The 27,777-nt window shown below is 36.5% G+C and overlaps 1 pseudogene; it reads left to right on the top strand.

Moving 5' to 3' along the window:
• The window catches only part of LOC116959576, a 37,758-nt pseudogene extending 10,358 nt beyond the window's left edge, over positions 1-27,400 (top strand).
• The last annotated feature ends 377 nt before the right edge of the window (positions 27,401-27,777 follow it).

Raw genomic sequence — 27,777 nt, forward strand, 5'->3', positions numbered from 1 at the left:
TACATTTTGTTGGCACTATACTACTCAAATTATGTTCCATTAACCCATTTTTGAAAGTTACCTGTAGCTCATAAGGTAATTAAATTTGACTCCCAGTAAAGAATGCTGCCTGAAAGAGAAGTGGTTTTAGCACTGTAATACTGGTAGTTTCTGTTGGATAACTTCGCAAGCATTACCCTTTGGGACACTAAGTATAAGTTGTGTCTCCGATAGCAGAAATAAAATAAAAAAAAAATAATAAAAAAAAAAAAAAAACAGGAAAACAAAAACCTCACCAAAAAAAAATACAAGACAAACAAATGTCCCTGTACATACTTTCCAAAGAAATGACTTTTTTTCAATCTCCTCTTCTGGATATTGAGCTTTTAATTTGTTAAAACCAAAGGTAAGAGCTGTGAAGTAAAAAGCAGCATCTAGAATACTTCTGTGCAGCCTACCCCACCCCCCACTTTTTCTGTAAAAGTAGCCAAAGTTGTTATTTGATGCAGATTATCCATCCAAACCATGTTATCCCCTAAAAAAGAGGGCAGGGGTGGGTGGTGGTGGAAATAAGGTGGTGTGTGTGAAATTCCAAAATCCTCAACAAGAACAGAGAAGTTATTACTCAAAGATCAGATTGAGATATTCAGATACGGAGAAATTCATTAGAGGAGCAAGGGACAGAGAAAGCTGAACTGTAGACAACAGAATAATTGCACGATATTGTTGCATTTTCTTACAGCCTTATTACCTATCCTTCTGTCAAGCTTTTTTGCCTGTGTGTGGACTGTCAGGGGCTTTTCTGTATGGGGGGGTGGTGGTAGTGGTGCTTTTTTAAAAATCTTGCAGGATACTGTTGAGTGGTTCTTTCCTTGACACTTAAACACTTTTCCAAATCCAGAATATATACTTAATTACAGCCTAGGTTAGTATTAACTTGTGATAAGGTGGTCAGCATAACTGTCGGGACTGGACTTCAGTGTTGTTCCATTTTGTAAGAGAAAATAATGATATTCAGAAGTCCTACTTGATGTGCCACATCTTTGCCATTGAATGATTGTTTCCAAGGTGATAAAACTCTTTAGGCAAATAATTCTTGATGTCCAGTTTAAAATCTACTGCTACTGTGTAATTTTTTTAATACATTATTCTTCAGCTATGTTAGAGAGTTCTGAATATGACAACCAATGTCTTATGGTTCCTGACCAAATTTCGGATGTAGAATGGACTGCTGGACCTAACGTGAATTGTGTAACATCATAATCTATTTCGGTTGTCTAATACAGTGCATACACATTACATGCTTCTCAGTAAGATCAGCCTTACTCTTCTGTAGAACAACAATATTCTCCTATATATCTGAAGAATTATTGTAACTGGTTAGAAAGTCTCTTGGTAATCTCTGAAGTTGTAGGATAGTTCTACGATTCTGTGGTTTTGTGATGAATGATCTAGTAAGATTTGGTATTTAAACAGGACTAGCTATGAAAAGACAAGCAACAAAGAATATAATAAACTTGCTTGATCTTGTAGATCAGGTAAGTGAAAGCAACTCTTTTTCTAGAGTCAGAGAGACTTCGAAGAATCTGTGCAACTCTGTGAAGCATTAGCACCAGAAAAGGCAAGTCTGTGTATTTTCTGGAAATAAGACTGACATTGCAACATCATCTTCTAAAGTTTCTTGGGCTGCTTCTTCAGGATATGGCTGTAAATGAGGTCAATGTCCTGTGAGCTAACTTAAATAGCCTAGCGTTGGAAAAAGAGCAGCTGAAATTGGAAATAAATGAAATAAAGGAGAAATTGAAGGAAAAAATAGAAATGGATGAATTTGAAGCACTGGAAAAACAATCACAAAAAGATCATGAGGTAAGGTACATTGAAATAAATGCAGAGAGATAAGAAATCTCTATGCTCAAATGTTTTTCTAGAGTTTATTCAATGTACATACACCTTTGTGTTGATTCACAAACAGATGGTGTTATAAGCTACATTCAACAACAGAATGAATGAACCCAGGATTTAAACTGGATTTACTCAGAGTGTAAAATTCAGACTTAAATTTTTGGAGAGTAGCATAGAAGTCTGGTTAAACGTATATTTGTGTATATATGTATCTGTATATTGGTTTTATGCATGATCTGAATTTCACTCTAGGTTGCTGTAAGAGTCAGTTGTTTTGCTGCATAAATACATTTTAGAACTGTTTTGAAGTCAAAGTTTAATTGCTAAACCATATTTCAAATATTTGTTGTACAAAATGCCTTGGCTTGCAACCCAAGATAGCTCTGGCTTTTGGTAATCCATTGAACTATGACAGCATTAACTTACAATGTATTATTTAACTTCGTAATAAAATATTTAAAAATAATAGAGAGTAGTAATGTGTGTGGAAAACTGAAACATTGTATTTTGTGCCAGGAAGTCAGAAAAGGTAAACCTACCTACTGGATAACTTACAATATAGGAAATGGTAAATTTCAGTTCACTTCACTTCCTTGTGCTATTAGTGGAGATGTACCTTGTTTGTCCAAATGTTTTACGCTCTGATTCTGTAACCTAAAATGCATATTACTTGCATTAGGTTCTAGCTGTGTAGGGGTTAGACCGTGAAATAGGTCACAGTGCAAAAAAACAACCAATCAAAACCAACAACTTGAGGTATTAAGACAAGGTTGCATTATTCTATTTCTTTCCTGATCCCTTTTCTATGGATTACTTGTACACACTAGTCTGTTTAGTATCCTCTGACCATGAAATTAGGCTTGAAGCTGAAGTTACAGCCTTTTGCATTGTTGTTTCGGGTTACAATTTAACAAGATCACCTCTCATGTCCATTGTGTTCTCTACAAAGACTTACGCATCTTAAACAAAATGGATCCATAGTGGATTACGATTCAGCTTGTAGTTAAGATTCTTTTTAGAAGACCCTTTTGATGCTAGACTAATTGTGCTGTCTTCCTTATCAGCCAACATTTAACAAATACTCAGTTACGGTTTTCCCTGCAAAGCTTTTGTGTATCTAATAACAGATGCAATGTTCTAAAGTAGCTTCTATGACAAGAATTGCTTTTTCAAATGGTTCGTGTTTTCAGATATGTTACCTAAAGTCAGTCCATAAAATGTAAGCATTTGTTGATAGCCATGTGGCAGATGAATTACAGCGACACCGAAAGGTCACACACTTCACTAAATACATTCATTTTAATCACCACAGACAAATACAGCTAAAATTTATGATTCTGAATAATGACATTACATGACTTCTGAAAGTAGTACTGTACCATATCTTCTACAACCATCCTCTGATTTTAAGATTATAGATTGGGTTTTCTTCTCACTATACTCCTAACCATATAGAATTACTCACAGGAGAATGTTTGTTTTAAAGCTTTTCACTGATCTTAAAGATTGGATTTTCTCCTTACTTACAATTGTGACTCTACAGAAGTACCTGTAAATGAGTACTTACTGTAAAGCTTTTCTAATAAAGACCAAAAGAAGAGAGTTCTTCAGTTTTACAAGTGCTTTTCTATCTAAGTCTTCTACTTGTGCCTCCTTCCCAGCGGATGCCACTGAATGTCTTCATGGCTTGCTTTACCTCAATTTTGGCACCTTCTTATTCTTGTGAATAGATTAAATCAAATATCTGCTCTGTGTCATAAAAAGCTGATTGAAATTACTAGAATCTGAAGTATCATATCTGTACAATTCCTGTATTAATTGTTTTGATCACGTTACTCTTGTTTCTCGAGCTGTTACATGTTAAATTGTACCTGAATCCTTTCTAATCACTGGGAAGCTAAAACAAAGCTTTGCATCTCATCTATCCATTTGAAAGAATATGTAGCAACTTGCTTTAGCTGTTTAGATATGCGTGTGCATATATGATTTGCCCACTAATAGAAAGAAATCACAACATAGACCTTAGTTGCATGGTGTTGGCAACTGAAACTACTGGTGTAGGTGCTTTCTAACATACTCTGCAATTTTGCTTCAGTTTGCTCCACAGATACAACTAATGCGTGAAATTACCAACTTAAAGAGTTGGTAATTTCAATGCTGGAGTGTACAGTGAGGAACTTGAGTCGAGCTATAAGGAGCATATGTCTAAACCCCATGAACGCTTACTATATACAAAGCAGGTTTTTGTTAAAATCTTGCATGAAAACCAAACTGGGCACTAGAACCTTCCTTACCCCCTTTTTCTTCTCTCCAACTTTTAGGCAGAAATGAACTCCAAACTGGAACAGCTGAAAGAGAAAGAGAACAAAATAAAGCTATTACAGAATCATGTGGAAGAATTGCAGAAAGTGGGAGTAGAAAAAAAGGACACACCTTCAGTGGTAAATTTGAGCTTTCTGCTGAGTTGAGAGGTGGCTTGGGTTTTTGTTGTAAATGGTTAAATTTAGGTATAACCTTGGTGTAATTGAAATCATCTTCCCTACAGATGTTAGGAAATTTTTTTTACAAAGCTTAAAATGGTAATTATACAGCAATACTCCAGTGAAGTTAACCTATAGGAAATGCTGCTCTTCATTCCATCTCTCAAGCGAGACTACTACTGTTCCTTTTAGTGCAACCTCACCAAGTTTTCTGAGCCTTTATTTATGTTTTAACCACATTATAATGAACACACTTGCTTTATTATTACTATATATTTGGGTTTTTAAATTATTACTTCTTTGTCTTTTTCAGGTTGATTCTGATAAGCTAATTGAAGAAATTCAGCAGCTGAAGAAATCCCTCTTAGGCAGTGAAACCCTAGTCTTGGATGCCAAAAAGGAATCTGCTTTTCTCAGAACTGAAAATTTGGAGCTGAAGAAGATGGTAAGTACTTGTTAAACTGCGTTTATAGCTGTATAAAATGCCATTAAAGGCCTATCTGCTTGCAGACTAGTGAAGGAGACAATTGGTAAACACCAGATGTGGTAGAATATTTGGAGAAAGCTAATGACTCATGCTCCAAGTAGCGTTTTTATTATGGAATTGATGGAAAAGGGGTCTTCAGGAGAAAGATAAAAAGAAAAGAAGAGGCTTATTCCACAGGAGTGGGTGGTTAGTTTTAAGTCTGCCAGTAGAGAGAGCGAGCAAATTAACTTTAGGGAGTTACTAGGATATAAGACCAGGACACGCATACTAGGACATAAGACTCCAAACCTAATTTTGCTAAAGAACAAAAGGAAATAAGAGCTGTGAACTCAGAAATGGGATGGAGCTTACTTTGGGCTTTGAAGGAGTAAAGACAAAATAATAGAAGCAGTTATGGCCCTGAGCCTTTTGGGTAAGGTTTGTTTTGTTATAGGACTGACAGGAATGCAATTGTTAAATTGTGGCTTATTCTGCCATATTTGTTAAGACCAAAGTTGTTCAGAGTGACAGATGCAATATTTAAATGTTAAGCAAGTAGACTTTTATTTTGTGTGTGAATTGCATGTTGTTTTGTTTTCCTGAAGAATGAACTCTTAAATAAGTACAAGCAAATGCAAAAGGATGTTCAATTTTATTAAAGCCAAATAGAAACAGGAAAAGCCAGTTACAAAAAAGTGCAAGCTGACTTGCAGAAAGAGTTGCAGTCTGTATTTCAAGAAAACACAAGGCTAACTTCACTGATGGAGGGTAAAGTTCCAAAAGGTACTGTTTCAAGTTTGGCTTTTTTCCCCCTGCCCCTTTCCTTCCTTTTCCCCATAATGATTAGGGAGCAGGGAGACCTTGGCTCTTGTTTTCTCAAATACCGGGAGCTTCTGTCAGCATAAAAATATTAGAGTATCTGGTACTGCAGGCACATAGTAATTGCTTTAGCACTTCCTTGAACTCTTTGGAAAAGTGCAACTTAAGGTATGCTTTGAATTTTGCACAAAGACAGTCAAGTTAACAAAGGCTGTCGGGGAGAATCTAAAATAAACTAGATGTCAACCTAACAAGTGATGGCTGAATTCAGACTAGCGGTTTCATATTTAGTTGTTGGCCACTCTCAAATATACTTTTCTAGAACGATACTGATACGACATCTAGAATGCATGATGAATTTTCTGCTTAATTTAAAACATGCTTTTCTTCTCTCACACTCCTATTAATCTAAACTTGTTAATTCTCTAGATCTGCTCTCTCTTACGGAGCTGGAAAGAAAGGCAGATAACTTAAAAAGGGAACTAGACAAAGCACTGAAAGAGAATACACTTCTGCAAAAACAAGTAAAGGAGCTCTCAGAATTTCAGTCTCTACCAAATACTGTCGAGATACAGCAGAAAGAGGTAAACAAAAAAAAAAAAAAAACAAAACTTTTTCTTTGCTTTTATATTGTTCTTGACTGGTAACATATTAACGGAGGCCTACTGAACATGAAGTTTTAAAGCCAAAAGTTGTCTTGAATCAAATAACCTGAGATTTTTACAACTAATTTGATTAAGTAACTGAGGAGCAATAATATTTGCACCTAGGAATAAAACTAAGATCACATGTTTAGTCACAAAATCTATTATAATTAATCAGGAATTTCTAGCTGAACATTTGCCTGCTTGTTTGTCTTGGTCACCATTGATAACTGTGTGCATATGTATAATAGTGTTTGATCCTAGTTTACTGTTCTAAAACTGAATCTTTGTCTAATTGGGCAAAGAGAAATTTTCAAGATGTCTTAGCAGAAATGCTGCTTGAAGTGAAAGATTTAACTTGCAAATCCTGGAAAATTGGTCAGATAAATTTTTCTGTTTCCTGGCAGACCAGGGCTTAGTAGACGAAGTTTGCTATAGAGGTGTCTTAAAGCATTTGTTTGCAAACACTTTCTAGGTTTCTTTATCCTTAAATACCTTCTACTAAGTGTGTGCAGTGAAAATTCTCCAGGGCAAGTAATCTCACAAGCTCGAGAGTGCTTTACAAAAAGTTCCAAACCCTTTTGGTGGTCTACTTCCATTAATAAAACTTTAATTAGGTGTTAAGAACTCTGTAAAGTCTCTGTCATGAAGAAAGTATTAATACATCTAAACACTCACTTTAGAAGTCATAGCTAGGAGTATCAGTCCAGTCTTAACTTTAGATATTTCACTTTTTCTATTTTTAAGAATATCTGAGGAGTTAGAGGAGAGGTTTCAAGGTTTTAGAAGGGCCTTGTCCGTCTGTCTTCCCTTTGAAGGATTATTTGCTAGACAGCTCCCTCCCAACAAAGCAAAACCCAATGCAATGTGCTGTGTGCTTGCCTACACTTTATTTCCTATATCTGCATCTGAACATGTTTTTTATTATGCAGCTATGACAAATACTGATTTAGAAAATGCTATTAATACTGTTTTTCTGTTGGCAGATTCTTGAAAAATGTGAGGAGCTACGCTTATTAAAATTGGAATGAGAAAAGCTGCTTTCTGAAGTAGCTGAAAATGAAATAAGACTTAAACATATGACTGAAGAAATTGAAAAATCAAAAGACAATCTAGCAGATGCACAGCTTAAGTACATAAAGTCTGATCAGGAATGTGTAGCACTTAAACAGCTCCATGAAGAACTAGAGCAAAAATATGTAGCTGCATCAGAAAACAATGAACAAATGAAGCTCCAAATAAATGCTCCATCAAAAGAAGCACAAGACTCTAAAACAAGTTTGGAGGAAGTGAAATTAGAGGTCAGTGTCAGCTTGTTCCTTCTTACATATCGGACATGAGGAATTCACTTGTAGCATTAAAAAAAAAATAATATTTTTTTTTTTTGAGAAGTAGACTTAAAGATATAAATAATACTGTCATTGAAATTCCTCTAGTACGAGTGGATATTACTTATTCCATGCCAGGTGTATAAGGTTGCAGAATTATGCAGCTCAACAGTCTCTTCATAGGCAAAGAAATGTGTGTGTTATTCCAGGTTACGTGCTCTCCTGTACTTGACCTTTTAATTCTTTTCCCATTCTTAAGTTACATCTTCATTATGCAAAATGTTATTTTAAATATGCTGCTATGACCTAGTCTATCTAAAGTCATAGAAACAAAGATTCCTCATTGGGAGCTGGAGTCTGCTTAGAATAGATCTTTCAAACCAAAGAGAATCCCCACATCAATTGGCAATCAGAAAGAAAACAAACAAAAAAAAAAATTAAGAAAAGGGAACTAAAGATGCATATTTTCTTCAGTGCTTTTGGCATTGATGGCTGCCATGTTCCAGCTATGTATTTGGTGGCTCCTAATTTGATAATTCCTAAACTAAGCTACAGTTTCATGTGTGGTGTTATGTTTTGCTAAGACTTTTGCTGTTAAAGAGAAACCACAGGAAGGTTCCCTAAACAAATCCTTATTTAATGTGGGCAAGAATATTAGCAGTCACTTAGTGAAATGATGAACTTCCTCTTCTTGCTGAAAACTGGCATCTCTCACCCTTCCTAAGTTCCCATAAGATTCTGTGAGAACATGTACACATTATGGCGTTTTGCATTACAATTAAAGTGTCTGGCCTTTTCCTTTATAAACTAAAGCTCTCTAGCAAAATGAAAGAACTGGAAGGAAAGACAGCAGAGTATGAACGGCTTCCTGAGATAAGAAAAGATTTTATTGGGACTCAGGAGAAGTTAAATGAAATGGAGCGACTAAAAGAGCAAGAAAAGATTATGGAGTTGAGACTGGAGGCCAAGGATTTGGAGATCCAGGCAGTTCTTCAGCAGCTTACTGAGTGTTGGGAAGAACTAAAAACTCTAAGCCAGGAAAGAGATTGCTTGAGGCAAAAAGAGGAGTCTCTCCAAGCTGAGGCAGACCAACTCAAAGAGGATACAAAGGACACTGTTTCAATGGTAGGAATTCTGCCTTTCTAGAAATGGACCATATGTGTTAAGGGAAGAGTGTAAGAACGCCTATAAACTATACTGAAATATATATGGGAGTAGGGGAGTGGGGGGTTGTGTGTTGTTTTTTTTTAATCAAGGAGTGCTTACTAATGTTGCAAAATACTTGACCTTTCTTTTGTGGGTTTTCTTTCTTCTATTCAAGAACATTTTGACACAGGAAGAACTGAGAAATACAGAGAGTTCTCTCAAGCAATCCCAGGACACTGTCAAGAAGCTGGAAAAAAATATTTCTGAAAAAAGAATCTCAGATTCTGAGTGTTGAAGAGGCACTAGGGAAAACCATTAAAGAACTTGAAATGCAGGTAAAATGTTACATAATAATCCAAAGTAAAAATGTTTTTAATTTGTTTTCCAACACTGAAAAAGCAAGCCTAGTTAGTCTGCTTATAATCTTCTGCTTGTCCTTCAAAAATGTCTAGTCCTTTGATATAAAGTGGGCAAGAAAGTAGTACTGCCTGATGCAAGTCTTTACCAGGTGCTGATGTATTTCTGTAGAGCTTCAAGCTGGAATGTACACTAATAAACCTTTGTTTAACTAGTGTGCCCCATGCTTGTCAGTTTGAGTGGTGGCCTTAGATGGCAAATGGAAGAAGAGATGAGGTTTACTTAGGGGTAGGAATGAGGTTAATGGTTTATAACACTCAGTCCCAATGAGAAGTGTAACGTGCGGTTGTAAATGGCAGCTCGGTTCTCAACATAGAGCAGAAGGCTGATCCACTGGTTTCTGTGCCTGTTGGTTCAACAACTGACAAAGAAGGGTGCTGAGAATATTGCGTGTTACACAGTTGCTTCAGTGACACAATTTCTCTGTGGGGAGAATCTGTAGCATGTGAGATTTGATTTTTCTTGAAGTGTATCAGCTGCTAGACCCAGTAAGTCAATGGTTGTCAGTTCAGCATTTGTGTGTTTTGGAACAGATGCATAAAAGTAATCCAACAGGTGTTTCTTATTTGTCTTCTTCAGACTTTTTCTAGACAAAAATCTGGTCGATACTGCTGAAGAGACTGGTAAAAGGTTAGCATTTAAAACAAAACAGGTGACAAAGGCTAAAGACTCGGTTCTGGAGTTTTTCTAGTTTAGTTACAGTGGCTTGGTGTTAAAAATGCTGTAGCAGAATGAATCAAACCAAATTTTTGCGTTGCATGTTGGTTTTGAATTGATGTAAATACTGTCTTTACACATTTTTTGTAGATATCGCAAATGACAGAAGAAATAAAAATCGTGGCATCAGAGAGAGACCAGCTTGCTGAGGAAAAGTCAGAAAATAAATGTAGAGAAAGCAATCAGCTTCAGGTGCTAAAGGAACAAATCTTTTTCCTTAGGCAAGAGAACAAGTCATTGCAGGACAAGCTGAACAGTTTACATTTGGAAAAAGAAGAGCATGGGGAAGGAACTTCGGTAATTATGCTAGGGCTATAATGGAAAGCATGCTGCTCTAAACTTCAACTTGAGTGACAATAAGTTGCAAAACAAACTGGAGGAAAAGGTCCTGCTACATGTCTGCAGATGATTAACACCAGGATTACTGCCGTTTACTTGAAATAGATTCCACCCATATTGTTGTGTATGGACAAATACTAGTAGAACATGAGAACCATTTTTCTGTAAATAGAATTTTAACTTGATACAAGATAGTGATGTTCTGAGTTGATCTGTACAGAGATGTGGTTCTTTAAGTAGTTAAAGCTAAAAATGGCTTGTCTGGACCACATGGGTCTGCTTTTTCAAAGCACAGGTAGAACTGACTTTTTGTCCTTGCAGCGAAAGGGACATTGCAGCCAAAGTTTTCTGTAATTTGACATGTGGATTTCTGTGCTACATGTGTATGTGCAAAGTGTGTGTGTGTGTGTGTGTACACTTCAGAAAAAGTGATGTGCACGTATTTTAATATTTACAGGGGGGAGTGGGCAAGTTTCAAGGCAATAACTGTCTTGGCACCATTATTATCTACTACTGAGCTTAGAAATATGGATAAGGTCTCTATAGTTTGATTTGTGGTGTGGGTTTTTTTGTCGGGGATGTCTTTGTTTTGTTTGGGGTGTGGGTTTTCTTTCCGCCCTCAGACTTAAGCTATGGCCATGAAATTCTACTTCTAGTAACTTGTTTCAGAAGTTCTCACTTCGAATTTTACCTTTACACGTCTCTTAATATGCAGGTCAAGTTTCTTGAAATTAGTTCAGTTGAATCTTATTATTCTGGAAAAAAAATATTAATATCTCTAAAACATGGCTTCTTTAAAACACTGCTTCTGTTCGTTTTATATAGTCAACCTGCTGAAGGTCAGGTATCTTTCTCTTAAAGCTACTTCCCCTAATGTGTTGACTTGCATCTCTGAATAAAATAGATCCCACAGATTCAAGAAAAAGCTATTGAGCAATAACTGTTTCTTCTGAGAGAAGAGCTGAGCCAGGCAAAAAGGAAATTGCATGAAATGGAGGAAGTAAAGGCCAATGAATGTCAAAGAGAATCTGAAAAAATGGAGAGAAGCAATTTTATTCCAAAATTGCCTGAATGTTGGGAAGCAAGCACTCTGACAGAAAGTGGAGATGATAATCTTAAAATACAACTAGAGAATCTCCAAAATGAGAGAGAGCAGTTAAGAGAAACCATACAGGAGACAGTTAGCCAGGTAAGAAAAGTAGTCCTGTTCCTTTAAGACAATAGCTTTTGTAAATGTCTGTCTTAAATTTTGGAAGTGTTGTTCAGACTTTAACCTACTCCAGCTGTGTTGTGTCCAAAGAATTCAGAGATGCAGGAGGAGTTGAAATGTGCTCATTACTCTCTCGGACATCGGGAGGCTATTGTGGAGCTGAAAGAAAGTATTTCGGAGAAAGAATATCAACTCTTAGAAGCGCAAGAGGCATCGAAGGAAACAGCTGACGAACTGCAGCAGGTCAGATGCAGTTTTGCCAAGTAAACTAAAAATTCTATCAGGATGGGCAACCTGTGTCTTCTGCAGACCTGCCGTTTGTAAGGGTTCAGTAAATGTAAAAACGAAACTTCACTAAAAGTTTTTTCCCTTTTTTTTTCCTGTATTGCTTCACGAGAGAATTCTGTAGAAGCAGAGGCAGTGAAAAGATGGTCAAATGCAATTTGACCTTGCAAGCTGCAGCCCTCACTTACTCGTTACTAAACATGCCTTAGTACTGAACGATGGAATATTATTTGGAGTACTGCTCTTTGACCTCAGTGCATTTCCCAATCTTAAGACTTTTAAAATTCTAATAATATGTCTTTTACCTGTGTAACTTTGAAGACACTTGAGCATCTAAATGACAGTTTAGCTTATTTAACTTGCTGCACTATTATAAATTTCTTGCCTGCTTATTATTTTCATGTCTTGAAGCTATTTACAAGATATTAACACTTGTTAGAATCAAGCCTGTCTGCTGTGCTTACAGCAGTGGAGTTATTTTCATGGAATTATAGTGGCCTGTAGGCTTTTGCACACTCAGTTTTGTCTACCAATGAGACAGATGCACTGAAATTGGATTGACTTTTAAGCAAAATTGTTATCTCTTTCTTTTACTGTAGCAGTAAACTAATGGAGGTGTCTTCTGTAAAATAATCCTGTTATAACCCATACTTATAGAAAGTGCTTGTGAAATATGATCCCATAACACTTCTTAAATTGGAACCTGATTACTGGAAAAACAGAATTTAATAAATTAGACTGTTACTGTGTTTTTTTTTTTCCCCAAACTAACTAGCAAATTACTTCTATCCATGCTAGAGATTATTAGAAATGTTAATGCTGGTTCTTATTTGTTCTTTCAGCTCACTGAAGTCACTGAAAACCTGACTCATGTCTCTTCTGAATATGACAAGCTACTGTCAGAAAAAGAAGAAATTGAAAAAACAATGAATGACCACATCTGTCAGCAACTTGACAAAATAGCTTTACTTAATGAGGAGAAAGATGAGCTACAGCAAATGGTAGAGACTTGTAAAGCAGAAAGAGATCAGTTAGAGGCTGACTGTCGGGAAAGCAAGGAGAGAGTATGTATAAAATCTCTTTACAACAATTATTTAATTTGTATTTAATTTGTAATTAGGTCGTACCACTCTGAATTTTGGCCACGAAGCCTTCCGCTTCCACTATCTCTTGCTCTCCCTTCACTTGTTCATAGCAACAGTAAACTAAAAATTTGTTTACTAATCCAATTCGGATTTTGGAACCTATCTCTTTTTTTTTTTTTTTAATTCCCCCCTATCCTCTTCCTGCCCTTTTGGTCCCTGTGCTGCTCTGGGTTTAGGCATAGTTCTCTGTCACCTGCTGGACAAACCTTCCACAAATGCCAGTTACATCTTTCACGTGCAGTCCCTCTGCATTTAGTGCTGAACAGTAGAGGTAATCCAGGTTTACTCATGTCTAAGGGCTTAATTCTCCTGCCACTTCAGCTCCATCTGGATTGACGAAGAGAAAGCTAAACCCAGAAAAGAAACTGATTAGCTATCCCAGTTCTCCTTCCCAGTGCCTGATTTCCTAGCAGATTAGTGATTTCAGTATTCAAAGTATTTTTATGAAAATATGCTTATGCTGACATGCTGTTTCAGACAAATTTGTTCTAATATACAGTTAATAAAAATTAAGCTGATAACTTCTAAAATTGAAAGGAAGTCTGGTAAATAGTTGTGTTTTGTTTTGTTTTTTCCTAAGAGAAGCTCTGCAAACTATTTTAAGAAACGCAAAAGCTTTTGTATAAATTTTGGCAAACCTCAGGGAGAACCACTGATCTCTTAGGTATGTATAGACCAACTAATTTAAAAACCAGCCAATTAGGATTATCAGATGTTTAGTTTTAGATTGGCATCTTGTTACTAAACAGTTGGACACATTGTTCATGTAACTGGTTGCAGCTGTCACAAGAATAAGAGTATCTTTCATGGTGTGGTGGTGTGGTTTTTGTATGTTTTGTTTTTTTTTTTTTTATTTTTTTAAGTAGTCACATACATAATCTGTTCCCCCCACAACACTTTTCTGTTTCCTCTTTATTTCTGCCTATTTCCTTTTTTTTTTTTTTTTTTAAAGGATAGACTATTCCTAAAGATTGCCTTCCTTTGGAGTTCTTAAACTAGGCATGGGAGAATGACAACTAGTTTTTTTCCTAAAGTAAAAGACTGATTATTCTGATAGTTCTCTCCAGAAATTCAAATGCTCTGACTTATCATTCTTAACTCCTGATAAGCAAAACTTGGTCATACTGAGAGAACATCCATGTAATACCTTGTTTTGTAGTCCTTAAAAGTTCTGACAGAAATGGAAAACCTACAAGAAGAACTAAGGCATCAGAAAGAGCAAGCTGATATCCAGAAGAACATGTTAACAGATGGAGAAGAGAAATGGCAAAACACTGAAGAAAAACTAAATGAAGAAATAAACAAACAAAAGAAAAGGCAAGTATAGTAAAAAACTCTTAAAAATAATTTAGAGGAAGTCCCCTCAAGGGTTTATAAGAATAACAGGCATTTACCCAGGATGATTTCGGCTGTTTTATTGGACGAATAGATGACGTCATGGTAATACAATTTAGCAACAGAAGAGTTTTTGCTAATAGTTATGCTTATACTTTTCTATATTATTTAATGTATAATTCTGTATTTTATAAAATGCAGGTTTTATACTTTTAAAAACTATGTTTTTAATAGGTAGTCAAGTTGAATGAGGACTTAAATTTGGTAACTAAGGAAAGGCACCAGCTGCTGGGAGAACTGAAAGAAAAAACTGAGAGTGAAAGCAGTAAACTTCAACAGTGGGAGGAACAGTGCGACTTGTTAGCACAGGAGAGAGATCAGCTCCAGGAGATGCTGGAAGGTATTCAAGCAGAGAAGAGCAAACTGGAGATGAACCTGCAGGAGAGTGTTGATAAGGTGCTTTATCTTTTATCAAAATACAATAACCCTAAATAGTTGGTAGAAGAGGATGGTTAATTCTTGAAGCTGTCTGGAAAAATATCTTGCAAGTATTAATGTTACATACCCAGACTGAAGAATGTTATCATGCTTTACCTTCTGTCTTCTGCAAGTGGTATTTAAAGATGTGTGTAAATTCTTTCCAAAATGTTGTTGGAGACTGCTTTATTTAAGAATAAATGAGGAACCAGAGAATGGCTTGCACTACCAAAACACTTAACAGGCATTTTTTAAATCAATTTGATAAAATGGTATCTTGTGTAGTTGACTCCAAAGTTTTGAAACTAAAGCTGACATTGACACCTTTATTTCTCTTCTGGGTAAGGCATATTTTCACAGCAGTGGAGACAAGGGAATCGGGTGGTATCCATTGAGCAGCAGTCCTTGTGCAGATAGTGAGTAATCACTTCAGATGTCTGTAGTTAATTGGAAGCTGTGGTGGGAGGAGAATCTTCTTACTCTTGCTACCAATATCTTCAGATTCACCCGGTTTTGAGTATCAGTTGTCTTGTAAAACTTTAACTTCACTGGAAGTTCAGATGTTCAGTGAAAGGAATGCTAGGTCTGTAATAAATTATCAAAGATCATTTAGCAGCACTAATAATTTCCAGATAGTTCTTGATGTGAACCCTATTCAAATTACATCCCTGCTTTGTTTCTCATTTGTGTAAACAGGGATTGCAGAAAGTATGTCCAAATGTGTTTGTAGCATGCTTTGTCTAATTATTTACATTACAAAGGATTTATCAGTATGCTAGTTGGCAGGCTTCGCTTAGTGAAAGGAGAAACTTTCAAAGACAAAACTTGAAATTTCTTGTACCCAAACTAAAGCACTTTTATTTTTTTTTTAACCAGGTATTTTGACTCTTATGAAATATTGAATGGCCTGGCGGGTGAGTTAGATTCATGTGTTATCTCAGAACCTATTTGTATATTTAGTGTTCTATTTTCACTCCAGATTCTTGAAACTGAGAAGGAATTGAAGTGTCAACAAGAACTTCTCAGCAATGAGAAGATCAAGGCTGAAGAAAGGGAAGAACATTCGTTAAAGGTTCAGAGGCGGTCAGAGATTCTGGAGGACAGCCTAACAAACAAAGGTAAGGAGTTCTGTTTTTAGTCTAGCTATTCTGTCTTTTGCTGTTTTATCACTGATGTGCTAAACTTTTGCTCAAGATAAATCTCATCTCATTTTTAGTTCTCAGTGCATCATTTGTATGGGTGCTAAGCAAGCATGAACATGGGCAAAGGATTTTGCACAATCTTCTTTAGCGATGTTTAGAAATAGCATCCTCAACTTGTTTCAGCCTCATAACCAGTTGGGTTGGTTCACTCCATTAGAATGGGTACCAATTGATCCAGCGTGTGCAGGCTTAGTAACTATAATGGTCAGTAATTATACATGTATCTATTCCAACTTCAAAAGGCACTGTGTAGACAATATGAACCTAAGTGGGTTTGGAATCCTTGGTGCTCTGCACACTTTCAAACGGTATCTGTTAGTCGAGGAAGTCTTGCACTGAGCTCTTGCCAACTCACTCTTTGCATTTTTCACTTCGCTTTTCACCTGTCAAACTCTTCCTCTGTTTGCAGATCAGAGTATAATTAAGGATTGCTTCAGATGAGTAAATGTGTTACTGCTCTATTCGGTAGAGCAGATATAAAGACAATTCCCCTGCCCATCTCTTACGCTAATCTTCTATTGCTTTTAATTGTCATAGCAGACATATGTTGACTGCCTTCTTGTTTGTTTCTTCTTGCTTTACTGAAGACCAAAGTTGACTAAAGTCAACTAAAGACTAAAGAGTTCTCTGGCTGTCATGCTATTCCTCTTTGAATTTCTTTTGCTGAGTGATTAGAACCCCAAAATTATTTTTAAACTTCTCTTGCTGTTAGTGTGAATCTTAGGGTTCTTGGAAATTGTGTTTGTATTTCACACAACTGATTTGAGTACTTCAGGGGGGCCAGGACCAAATCATAATTCTTGTTTCTTCTCCACTATTTATTATAGATTCAACAGTTAACTGAGATGCTAAATAGCGTATCGTGTGAAAAAGACCAGTTATTGGCTGAAAGAACTAGTCAGTCCTTACAACTTAAGGAACAAATCTCATCAATTAATCAAGAAAAAGATGAGCTACAAAAACTTCTCCGGTATGTCAGTTCTGAGCGGGACCAGCTCAAGATAGAATTGCAAAAAAGTTCTGAGGTGGTTGGTGTTGCAAGTTGCATACTTAAGTTACTGATAACTTCTTGAATGGTACTTAAGCATATATGCTTTCGTTTCAGTGTGTTGAAACAAGTGCAAAACTAGAATGTGCTCTAGACCAGCTGAAGCAGAGAAACCTGAAGGATATGTCCATTCAGGTGAACCCACCAGATAATGCAGAGCAGGTGGCTGATAACAGCCCGAAGGAAAAAACCTTAAAAATGAAAGTAAACTTACTTCTCTGCTTATGTTAAGGACGCATGCGAAACCTTAACATTTCTTCTGGAGCATAAACCTTGCTTCTGTGTATAACATAATAATTGTTTGTCTGTCTTGCTAATGTGCTGCAAACCATGGGATCATCTGATTTGCTGTTGCTGTTCAGTGACTGGGCATCTTGTTCTGAGAGTGTCCCATTTCACTTCTCAGTTGAGACATCTCACTTGATTTCATCGCTGTCCAGCCACCCCAATGAAAATATTTAGTCACATAGAAGCACTTCACCATTTCGTTTTTGCAAAATTCCTCCCAAATCCTCTCTTCTGTTACTCTCCATCAAAATAAATTGGTTTTAAATAAATTAATTTCATTAAATAACTTGTCTTCTGAAAATAGGAAGGTCCTGTAATTCCTCAGAATTTTTGGTAATTAGTGATCCCGAGTATACTTTCTCACAAAGTGAGAAGTACTGCTAACCTACTGAAAACCAAAACAAACCAGGATTTATGAGTAGGTATGAAACACCTTAAAGAGTACCGTTACACTGCAGTCTGTATGTCTGTGCAGCAGACTTGGGCATCATGCTATGCATGTTAGAAAAGCTCTGAGCGCTGCTTCATTTAACACCAAATGTGGTAAAGGACCAAATTACAGACATCAGCTGTGTGTAACTTTCTCTGTTCACACTGCCCTATCCTACATCAGCCACAGGGAGATAATAATGAGGGAAGTAAACATCAGTTAATTCCTTTTAATGGCATTCTCCTGACTTGTGTAAGAGGTAAAATCTGCCTCTTGTGCAGTTTTCTCAAGTCTCTTGTCCATACTCTTGTTGAATGTGTGTGTGAGTTGGTGTTTTTACTGTGAGGTAAAGAGTTAAACTGGTGATTCTTGCTTCTTTCAACTGAGAACCAAAGACGGCAGTATGCCTAGGAAGTCTTATACTTTAAAATGTATAATCTAGCTTCATATATAAGTGAGCTGCAGTTTACTGAAAGTGCCTTGAAGCCTATTGAATTTCTCAGCCTGCTCACTGCTCGATCGCATCTTCTTTTTATGGCAGAGTGCTAGACAAAATTCCATCATCCCTGCCTTTCAACAAAGGACCAAGTAGATCAACTTGGGAGCCCATCCTACGGGCAGCCTAGCTGGCAAACCTGTGAACAGGCAACAGTTTAATTTTGGGGCCTGATCTACAGGTCTTGACGTGGCCAGGCAATCTAAATCGTGAAAATAATTTGAGTTTAGGAAATGATCTTCTGGGAAACTAAGAAATACCTGCTTTTGTGTGTGGCTTGGTGCTTTTTGTCATACTCCTGTGGCAGGTCAAAACTGAAGTCTTAGTCCTATTAGTTTTTCTGTTGCAAAACCAATACATGCTATAGGGGGTTAGTACAAGATTGATGGTTTATTTAAAGCTTCATGTTCATAGATAATCACTTCTTCTTATTGTGACTGAATTAATTTGTTTCACTTGCCTTTAGGAGCTTCTTGAGAAATTCCCAAACATAGGGAAGAGGTATGAATGTCTCTCTACAGTGTCTCTTAATCTAAAGAGTGAACTGAACATTCAGAAAGCAGTGATAGCTGTGGTACTGACTCAGCTTTCATCGGAACAGAGTAAAGAAGTCAAAAGTCTTCAGACTGCAAATGAGAAAATAAACCGTCATCTCCAGAGCTTATTGAACAACCTGAAGGTACCAACTTAAAAGGCTGAATATGTGGATGCTTCATATTGTTTTGGTTTGGGGTTTTTTAATAAGCTCTCCATATTAACAGCTATATAACGGGATTCTATATACTTTAGCTTTGATTTTTGTGAATCTATCTTGTGGGGAACAAATTGATAGTAAATGCTTTATGATGCTGGAAAACTGGAACTAGTTAAGTTAACCTTAGTTTTTGACTGTAGGTCAGCTGCTTTGCACAGTATTTCATTAATATTAATCCATTTTAAATAGGAAATGATATTTCTCTAGTCTATAAATCAAGTTATGGACCCCTAAGTATATATTTTATTACGGGGGAAAGGGACACGTAAGATGCCTTGAAGATTCAGATTTACTCTGCAAAACGATCAGAGTAGTTTGATAACTTGTGTAGCTTTGCCTGACCTTCCCCAATTCGCAGTTCAGTGGAGAAACTGATTCCAATTATCAGAAAATAGTTAAAGGCAATTGGGAAAGAATTCCTGTTATCATATGCAGTATTACAGTAAATTATAGTATGTCTTTCTGTTCTTATTTACCATAAAATGTTAAGGGTTGGGGCAGAATAGGCCCAGGGAGTGGGTGAGGTTCATGTCCAGTACACAAAAAAGCTGGACATGATCTTGAGAGTCAGTTGTCTCTAAAAATATCCATTGGCTAAGAAGTTTTAACAACTGTTCCAAAGAGCCTTATTGCATAACTTCATGCAGGGTTTTTAGGTGTGATCTTTTTTCTTTTTTTCTATGGTTGCTTTTAACTTCTATGGTTAAGAAGCTTAAGATCTCGACTAGAATAAAGCTTTAGATCAGCAGCAGTGATATTATTCTTGTAGATCACCTGTACCTTTCAGAACTCTTAAGAGAAAATAAATACAACAAAGAATACTTTAATTTGCTTTTCAAAGATTTACTGAAAGACTGTCTAGAGCCTTTTAGACATTCTGGCCTTTTTAGGAGTCTACAAAAAATTGCATACTTCAGAAATGCTGACCCAGCTAAAAGCCTTATATGCCATTGCTATATAGCACATGTGAATTCGACTTTTATTCAAGTTCTAGTTGTCCTGGACACCGATGGACTGAGATAGTAAATAAATTGAACTATAAAACATGGGATTTCAGCTGGATGCAGGGTACCAGTTTAAAGCACAATCGTTGATAAATCCTGTGCTTCTACCACAGTTTCTTCTCAGTCGTGTTTGCTCAAAGAAAAGAGAATATTATACGACTGTTAACAAGTATGAAATGGAATTGCTTGAGGAAAAGAGAAAACAAGATCAGCTACCAGCTCAGATTCAGTGTCTCAGGAAGATTTATTTGAACCAGAATGAAATATCTTCTCAAGAGTTAAACATCAGCGAAGTGCTGCAGACTTCGCACTTGGATACAGAGGTAGTATTTGAAACCACTTTCAGACAGAAAGACTTCAATATTTCAAGGCACTGGGTAATGTAGCTAATGCTAATCTAATGGCATTGCATTTAGCTGTTAAGACTTCACCTATATGAGGGAGGAGAGAACAGAATTTGTAACTTTTTTCATGCTGCTGATTTTATTACACTGAAGTTTCTGTTACAGAGAGTGTCTCAAAGTAAAATTATCACGTTATTAAAATAGTGGGAATGTTATTTACTTATTTGCCTCATAGAATACATACTACCCTATACCAAGATGACTTTTAAAACAGTGAGATACACTTTTACTAACAATCTTTTTTCCCCTTTCCCCTTCCCACCTGTCCCAGGAATGTAGATTGACTTCTCATTTTTCCCAGTACTGTGTAATTTAAGTATACAGAAATTTCTTTTACATAATAATTGGATGCTAAAACAGACTTCCTGCAAATATTGATAGCTAAGAGGGCAATATCTATATTTAGACATGTAGTTATCAAAGCAATATTTAAACTTGAATTCCCTCTTTTTTTTAAAGAGCATTTTCAAAGATGTATCAGAAATGGAAAGCCAACTTCTCTTCACTAGAGGCAGAGTTACAGCGGGAAGAAACTGCTAGAAAAGAAACCACTACAGTTCTGGGAAGCTTGTTCAGGAACTCCCTGTGACGCAGAGGAACTTCAAGAAGAGTTAAAGAAAGATAATGAAAGGCTTATGCAAGTCATTAAGTTCTGGACTCCTAGCGTAAAGGTAAAATTAAACCTTCTTTAATCAGAACTGTGTTTTGCATAAGCACTCTGTAAATGCCTCTAACCTGATAGAAAACTACCCCCCCCCCTCAAAAAAGACTATTTAAAGCTTATTCATTACAATTGGCACTTACTATATTCATACTTAAGCGTAAGATGTAGGAATACTTAAAAGACGACCATATCTAGTATAACCTTGTCACTTCCTGACAAGTGTGAAGTTTTCGTTTTTCATCCTGGCAAGTTAAGCCTGTGGGTTTCTAGAATAGTCCAGTGTGTATGTTTTCTCTAAAAAGGTTTCACTTTAGTCAGTGAATACATTCTAGCAAAAACTTCTGCAAATAATTGTTTATTTCTGTTACTGATACTCAAGAAGTCTTTCCAGTAGTAGTTCCTCTGTTTGTAATGTTAGTGTTCCTATGAGTTAATGCAGAAATACTGGTAAATTTCGCAATGCATTATCTTCTTGTCTCGTGCCCCTTCCTGCCTCCCCTTCACTTGGAAATGAAGCCAGTCTTTTGAGTGTTAGCTGATTGCATTTCTGATAGCAGACATCTTCAAATAGGACACTGAAACAAGAAGGTGAAAATAATACAGGCCAAGATACTTACTGTTTCTTCACTTACCTTATTTCTAGACGATTCAAAAATTACTTAAAATTTTTCTGTATGACTGCTTCTTATTTTCAGAATCCTCCTTCAGCTTTCTTCAGAGCTGGATGCCAAAACTACCAATTATTGTAAAAATGCTGATACTGAATTAAAACAGAGAAGAGAGAAAAGTGATGAGTTGCTTCAGGAACTAACCGCTCTTAAGAACAACTGGCACCTGGTGGCTCTGCCAGTCTCGCATTAGAAGAAGAAAACTACACAGCTTCATAGCAAATTAAAGGCTGCAGAACAAGACAGAAAGGTGCTAATGTTTGTTTCTCAGAGAAACTTCTTGGACGGTTGTTTTCTGAGTGAGAGTACATCAAACTGAGAAGTTGTCTGATGGCAACTGTAAATCTTGTAACACAATACATTGACCCTGATTGCACTGTCTATTTTTGCAGCTTTTTTTATTCCCAGAGTGCAAGTTTGAGCTATTATCTGTAACGTGACTAATTTAATTGCCTGTTTTCTGTACACAAATAGGATGTCAGTTTAGAAAGTCCATATGAAATATTCCCATTTGTTTTGTTTAATTTAGTGTTGATTTTAATAGTGTGATACTCTTGATACTTCCTTTAAGTATGTGGTATTCATTATGACAAACTGGAAGCTGGAGAAGAATTCTGTCTTTAATCCAGGAACTGAGGATTCATTTTCTCTGTCCTCTTTTTTATGTCACAGTTACCCTTGCTTCAAAGCACTTTTTTTAGACTTGAGTGTTCCAGAATACTAAAAGATGACAGAACAATGAGGTAGACACTAAGTTGCCTGTAGAGCCTGTAGTGTTGGATTTTTTTGTGTGGTTTGGGTTATTTTAGTTTTATTAAGAATGTGACCATGTGCCTGTTACTGATTAGATCTCTTGGCATGACTACTCATAACTGATTGATGTATCTCAATAGGCTATGGAAATAAAAATTCAGAAGTTAGGAAAGTGTCATAAATGAAGTGGGAGAAAATGTCAAAGAGCAAGATGACAGGATAAACAAATTAGAAGCACAGATAAGAATCAAACCAGCAACAAGTGAGCTCACCCAACTGCAAGCCAGAGTGAATGAGACAGAGAAGTGCCTCAAAACCTGCCTTAAGCTGAGAATCAGAGTCTTCAGGTATGAGCAAAACTACTCTTCTCATTCTCCTCTCATCTCAGAGGGAGCGAGTGAGCATGCTTGAGAACCGCTTGTGGATGAAACATAGCTCTCTAACTTCAATTTATTGTTCTGTATAGGCATTCTTAAATTAAAACACTCTACTTGCCTGTTTGGCATGCGGTTTCACATTCTACCGATGCAGCCTTCAGAGACAGAATTTAGAACCTATGTTATATTAGAAGCTAAATTTATCATTTGTACATGATGCATTTCTGAAACATTGTAAGAAAATTTGGAATTGGAAACTGAAGCATGAGCTGTTTTTTCTATGTAATATATTACCATACTGGTTCTAAATTCTCAGACTTATATATGCAAACAAGTCAGCAAAAGTTGCTAAAATACGATTGCATGTAGTACACCAGAATTAGGATACCAACTAATACTATAGTGCTCGTTGATAACATGGGCGTTCCTTACTCCAGAATAACTTCCTGCTCCCAGTCCTGTACCTGCAAAATCTAGCAGATATTAGTCAAGATACAAAGTAAGCAACCCTTAAATTCATTGCTAAGTAACAAGCCTTTCTTCACACTAAATCTTTTATTTTCAGGCAAAATTAGATAAAGGTGCTGAGTTGTACAAAGAAGAAATTGATCATCTCAAAACACAATTGGTAAAATGTGATATGGAAAGAATGAAACAATCCAACTCTCTTCGAAATTAAGTAAGTTCAAACTTTACCTTGTTACAATTCTCAACGACTTAATTCTTAGCTTCTACTTCTATGTCTCTCTTTTCCACAGAATAGAGGTGAGCATTCAGCTTTAGGTGTCCTAGGTTTTTATTGTAGCTAGATTCCAGAGAAAGTAAAAACTGTATGCATCTCGGGTTGGTTACAAAACTCCTTCCCTATACACCCACCAAAATTTCTCAACCAACCTATGTTCAGTCATAAATGAAGTAACTGTTCTGACTAAAGAAGGTGAGGGGAAAGCAGTAATTGAAAGCAATCTCTAGTTCACTGGAGAGAAGAGATACACAGAGAACAATTCTAGTTCAACTTTTGGGTTTCTGCACTTTACCTAAAATCTGACAACTAGGTTTATGTAATCTTACCTGTATAACTTGGGTATGTTTTGTGTTTGATTTCCAAATGAGCTAACTAGCTCTTCTACGACTGTAATAAATACTGAACTGAAGATTTTTATCTTTTTTTCTTCTTCCTCCCTTCCTGCCCCATATAGAATTGCTAATTATAAAGCTCTTGCAGAACACCAAGAACAGCAGTTAACAAAGCTAAAAGAACAATTCAGAAGATTACAGCAAGACCAAGATGCTACTGGTAAACCCAAGACAAATATAAGTGGCTCTTTCATGTTAAACGTTCAGTGTTAAGGTTATATGGTTAAAGTCCAAATAGAGATGCAGGCCTTTTACCTCAAAGGGTATGAGGAGAATTGGGTGCATTGCAAGATGAGATGGAAAATAAAATGTTAGCTGCACATACAGTGCTTCACAGCAGTCCTTGTATTTATTTCTCCAGCCACTGTTTGCACTTGTGATGGGATAAGCTGCAGCTGTAGTAGCTCATGTTGCTATTTTTTCCTTGACTGACTTCACATATGAAAATCTAATTCTAAATATAATTGACACACATGAAACTAACTATTTTTACTCTAAATGGCCCAGTGAAGCATTTCTTAACTTCCTTAATATCTCCCTGGCAGTGTGAATACTGGGAGGTGTGTTTGTGTATAAAAAAATAGCTGTTGTAATGGCACTTGTAACCTAGTAAGGTTTTACATATCAGACCATAGGAAGGAATAAGCTAAAAAATATATAGTCTTGGTTTTAAGCACTGTCTAAATAGCCCACACTTTTATATAAAACTGTTTTCTAGTGGCACTGGAAAAAGCAGCTCCTCAGGAATCCCAAATGCCCCTTACTTGTGGTGGTGGCAGTGGTATTGTGCAGAGCACACAAATACTTGTTCTAAAATCTGAACAAGCTAAGCTACAGAAAGAGAACTTTCACCTGAAGAAACAAAATGACCTTCTACTAAGGTAAGTATAAAGCTGATCAGCAACATGTCAAATCATTGTTGTTATTTAACTATGCACATCACTTTCTTTCTGGGCGACCTGTAGCAGTGAGTAATTATTAATTTTAGATTTTTAATATTTTTTTACATTAAACTTTTTTTAAGGGTAGTGGTTTATTACTTATGTATATATCTCTCTGGCTATTGAACTTCAAATTGCTTTCTTTCGTAAGAATCTCTTAAATGCTAGAAGATAGACTTAAATTGTATGTTGGAAGGAATTTTAGCTTACAAAATAAAAAAAAAAAAGCCTCTGAAAGCAAGATACACAAATATGGTCTTGATTGTTGTGTCTGTGTCATCTGAAAATACAGGAACTGTCTCATCAGAACTTTTTCCTGACTTAAAGGAGCTACTTTAAAATTTTCTTAATTAAGTGCCGGGTTGTTTTTTGAGGGGTTATTTTTGGGGTTTGTTTTTTTTTTTTTTTTTTTTTCCAGTAATGAGTTTGAACTGAAAGAGGAACTTAGAAAATGGAAAGAGCGAGCACTAAAATGGAAAGAACGATCCTCAAGAGAAACCACTAGAGAGACAGTTCCAAGGTCTCCAAGGAAAACAGTGCCATATTCCCTTAAAGACCAAATGCCTTCGCACTCCAAACAATCTGTTCCTCAGGAAACTGTGATTCAGGACATATCAAAGCCTCTGCCACTGACTTGTCCAACAAACTTCTTTGATAATTCCAGCTTGGGTACACTAGCAGGTATGTAACAGGGTGGTATTAACCTATACAGATTTGGGAGAGGTAAAGTATAAGGGGTAGCCTGCAAGTTGAGGGTAAATGCTCTATCCTTTCTATATTCAGACCTGAAACTTGCATGATGGCACAATTTTCCTGAATAGTTAGTCAGCTGGAAGGCTGACCAGCTGGAGCTGTGAAGCTTATGTATGGGCTAGAGAACCTAATTACTTAAATGAATCCTTCATCCCCTGAAGAATAATCAAACTTTTTCTTTTTTTTTGCTGCAGTGGAAGTGTTGATGACTGACTTTAAAATTGAATTAGCAGAATATCATTACTAGATAGCTGATGCTCTAAAATGTTTTGCTTTTTAACTTTACATTGATTGAGCACAGACTTCATGGAAAAACTATTTGAAGCTAACTGCTGGTTAACTTTTTTCTAAACTTCAAGGTGGTAGACTTTAGACACTGTTGAATCTGCCAGTCTGCCTGGCTCCAGCTGCAGTAGTAGCTGTTTTGGTAAGTTGTGTTTCTCAGCCCTATCTCAGGATTTCGTTTATCTGGCCAGGTGACGTCTGGGGAAGCCTTAGTGATCTATAGTAGCACATTAAGACTACTGCCTTCATCATTACACTTGCTTCTAAAAACTTTTAGAAGGCCCAGCAGACATGTTGAAGAGTTAACCAGTTTTCAAAGTATTAATTGCAGGCTTCCAGAAAGAATATGATTCATTGCCGTTGCTTGGGACAGCCAACTTTTGTGTTGTGTTGTGAGGAATTCTATTACCAAGTTACTCAGAGGCAAGCTTTGACAGTTGACATTTAAAACACTAGTCAAGATTAAATTGCTGTATTCCTACTGCCTGTCTAACTGGAAAAGTTTAATTTTACTTTGACGTTCTTTTCTTCTGTATAGATACACGACCTGCAGGAATAGAGCCCACAGAAGAACATCTTAAGCACTGGTTTGGGACTTCAGAGAAAGATAAAGCACCTGAATGTATCACCCAATAAAGGTGCTCTGTTGTAAGCTGCCTTTGCAGTGGCTACAGCCAGAATCTGCATATAGAAAAGATAATTGCTTCAGGTCAAAGCCATCAGCCTCTTGCACAAATTGTGATAAGAGCTCTGGTGGCATGCAAATCCCCTGCTGTCTCGGAGCTGCTACTTCCCACAATTGGAAAAGCTAGAATACAAGAGCAGAAATGGAAAAGCAGTGATGTTACCCACAGCCTGATGATCTGATGGTGTTCTACTTTGGTAGGTTTGTTTTTTGGATGACAAAGAAAAACCAAGGTATTGAAGAAAAAATGGAAACAGGCATGAATCAGAAACTAATCTACTGTGAAACTTCTCAATCTTAAATGTTTAATTCTGTCATTCCTAAAACAGCTCTCTTCTGGGTGGTCAATATTTGTATCTTGAGTGCTGTTGAGTTGGAAAGAACTGTACTTTTTGTTTCTCAGCATATGGTTTTTATACCATGCTTTCTCTAGTCCACAGAAACTGTATTTTCACCACTCTCTTAACCTCTCTCTTTGGACATTGCAACTGAAGTTACTAATTTTCTGTTTATAGGGTGCACAATCAAGGGTTCCTCTTAAACTCCTTACACTATTTCTGCAGCTCAGTGAATTATGGTATCAAGAGTAATTTTGTATTTTGTATCATCTTTCAATATGCTTCTAGTTCCTGCCTGAAGATGGTTACTAGAATTTTTTTAGTAGTAAGCAATGGACCTGACACTTTTCTGTTACTCTAGTGAATGGAAAATAAACTGGATGGTCAGGGCTGTATGACGGACTATTTCACTAGCCTGCTTTTGTGTATGTTTTGTATAAGAAGGTTTGTTTTGTCAATAACTATTAAATGCTTAATACATCAAGTTGTTTGTGCTGTTCATGTCACTTGTGCTATGATCTAAGGATGTTGATTACAGTATTCAGTGTCTAAAGACTATCTGTTGTAGTAATCTTGCCACTTCCATCATTATTATGCTTCTTGTCTGTGTCTTCTAACTTTCTGCAATAATTACTTTGTGCAGAAGTTTACTGTTGCACAAGTCTGTCATTGGGGAGATCTATGACACAGACTCCAATGTTAAGATCGAAGACCCTTTATTATTCAGAAAGCTGCGTTTTTATCCCCCTACAAAGTTGTCCATGTCCCCAGCATAAGTGCTTATTGCTTACCATATATTACTCACATGCCTATTCTAACATTTGATTGGCTAGCTTAACTACAGGTCTTTTTTCCCTTGCC

The sequence above is a fragment of the Tyto alba genome, unplaced genomic scaffold, assembly GCF_018691265.1.
Source record: "Tyto alba isolate M040663 unplaced genomic scaffold, T.alba_DEE_v4.0 Super-Scaffold_16, whole genome shotgun sequence".
NCBI lineage: Eukaryota > Metazoa > Chordata > Aves > Strigiformes > Tytonidae > Tyto > Tyto alba.